This window comes from Lipotes vexillifer, unplaced genomic scaffold, assembly GCF_000442215.2.
Source record: "Lipotes vexillifer unplaced genomic scaffold, Lipotes_vexillifer_v1.1 scaffold1251, whole genome shotgun sequence".
Classification (NCBI taxonomy): domain Eukaryota; kingdom Metazoa; phylum Chordata; class Mammalia; order Artiodactyla; family Lipotidae; genus Lipotes; species Lipotes vexillifer.
The window spans coordinates 380,399-382,687 of record NW_006785999.1 but is presented as its reverse complement, the minus strand read 5'-3'; positions in this window follow the sequence as shown (position 1 = coordinate 382,687).

Here is a 2,289-nt window from a genome sequence, read left to right as displayed (position 1 = left end):
TTTCCCTACGATATGTTTTAAAAGATGGATATATAGAGCAATAAATACGAAAAGGCAAATCTAAAGTATTATTAAATAAGAAATGACAGATCTAAAATTAAAAATCAATATTTAATCAACTTAATATATTAGTGACAGGTGAGGCTGAGTTTACTATTTCTGAATGCTTTCAGTATGAATTAAAAGAAGCTCATAATTGAGTAAGATTCATGATTTATCACAAGTCACAGGAATCCATAACTTGTTCCAGCTTTCATATTCCCATTAATATGAGCACTTGTGAAACACCAGACAATTTCTGGCAATGATGGTCAACTGAATGATATAGATATGAGAACTGAGGAGTTCACATCCTAAAAATCTAAGTTTAAGGTGGAAGCTATAAACGGCCAAAGAACAATAGGTCTTTAACATAAAACTGTTACTTCCACTGCCTCTCATGTTGAAAGAACGGAAAATTAAATTCAAACATCTTTCCACAGCCTTCCAGGTCCTATACGATCCAGTCCTGCCCACCCCTCTGATGTCAGCACCCACCATTCTCCTCATTTCTACTTTGCTCTCCAAGCTCTGGAGTTATCTCCAGTCTCCTGAGTCAGTGAAGCTTGTTGCAGCCTCAAGGCCTGTGCACTTCTTATTTCCCCTGTCTAAAGGGTTCTTCCCCAGATTTTCATAAGATTGGCATATCTTGTCATCTAGGTCTCAGCCCAAATCACACATCCTCAGAAAATCTGGCCTGACCTTCCTTCATCTCTGATCACTTTCAATCTCATTATCTTGTTAACCTCAAGCACTATTTTAAAATATCTTGGGGCATTCCGGGTGTCACAGTGTTTAAGAACCCCCCTGCCAAAGCAGGGGACACGGGTTCGAGCCCTGGTCCGGGAAGATCCCACATGCCACAGAGCAACTAAGCCCGTGCGCCACCAGTACTGAACCTGCACTCTAGAGCCCACGAGGCACAACTACTGAGCCCGTGTGCTTAGAGCCCGTGCTGCGCAACAAGAGAAGCTACCGCAATGAGAAGCCCGCGCACCACAACAAAGAGTAGCCCCCACTCGCCGCAACTAGAGAAAGCCCGTGCGCAGCAATGAAGACCCAATGCAGGCAAAAATAAATAAAATAAAATGAATAAAATCATCGTAAAAAAATAAAATATCTTAGTCTTTCAATTATTTATGATTGTCTTTTTCCATCATAAAGTAAGCCCCAGGCAGGCATTACTTATGTCAATATTGTTTATTCCTACATCACCAGAGGTGAGACCAGTGCCTAGCCTAGGGGCTAGGAAAATGCTAAAGAACTGAGATAGTAAATAAAAGAAGGAACTACTGGGCCTCCCTGGTGGCGCAGTGGTTGGGAGTCCGCCTGCCGATGCAGGGGACACGGGTTCGTGCCCCGGTCTGGGAGGATCCCACATGCAGCGGAGCGGCTGGGCCTGTGAGCCATGGCCGCTGGGCCTGCGCGTCCGGAGCCTGCGCTCCGCGACGGGAGAGGCCACAACAGTGAGGCCCGCGCAGGAACTACTGAATATGAATGCTTTTCCCACTTTATTTTAATGTCAGATTGTCATCTATTCTGAGAAAGTAATGTATTAGACAACATTCTCAAGACAAAAGCAACACTGAGGCATATAGAGTTGAGTCTTTGATAATTTTATGGTGAATTTTCTTGTTTAGCATCTCGGCTCTGTTATCATTGATAGCTCTTGTTGGAAGGCACTTCTTAGACTGCCTTCCCTCTTGACTTAGTTTGTACTAACTTCTAGAAGTTTTCTTTTGTAATGCTGAAGCACAATAAGCTCAATTAGTGAACAAGAGTGTACACAGCTATGAGAATGAAGATTTGTATAGTAATTGCTGACAGTTTCTTTACTATAATAATAACAGTTAAGACTGCTGGAATAAGAGATGACATTAATTCAGAAAGAACACCTTTTTTTAAAAAAATTATTTTATTTATTTTATTTTTGGCTGCATTGGGTCTTCGTTGCTGTGCTCGGGCTTTCTCTGGTTCTGGCGAGCAGGGGCTACTCTATGTTGCGGTGCACAGGTTTCTCTTTGCAGTGACTTCTCTTGTTGCAGAGCACGGGCTTTAGGCACTCAGGCTCAGTAGTTGTGGCACGCGAGCTCTAGAGCGCAGGCTCAGTAGTTGCAGCACATGGGCTCAGTTGCTCCGTGGCACGTGGGATGTGGGATCTTCCTGGGCCAGGGCTTGAACCTGTGTCCCCCGCATTGGCAGGAGGATTCTTAACCACTGTGCCACCAGGGAAGCCCCCAGAAAGAGCAC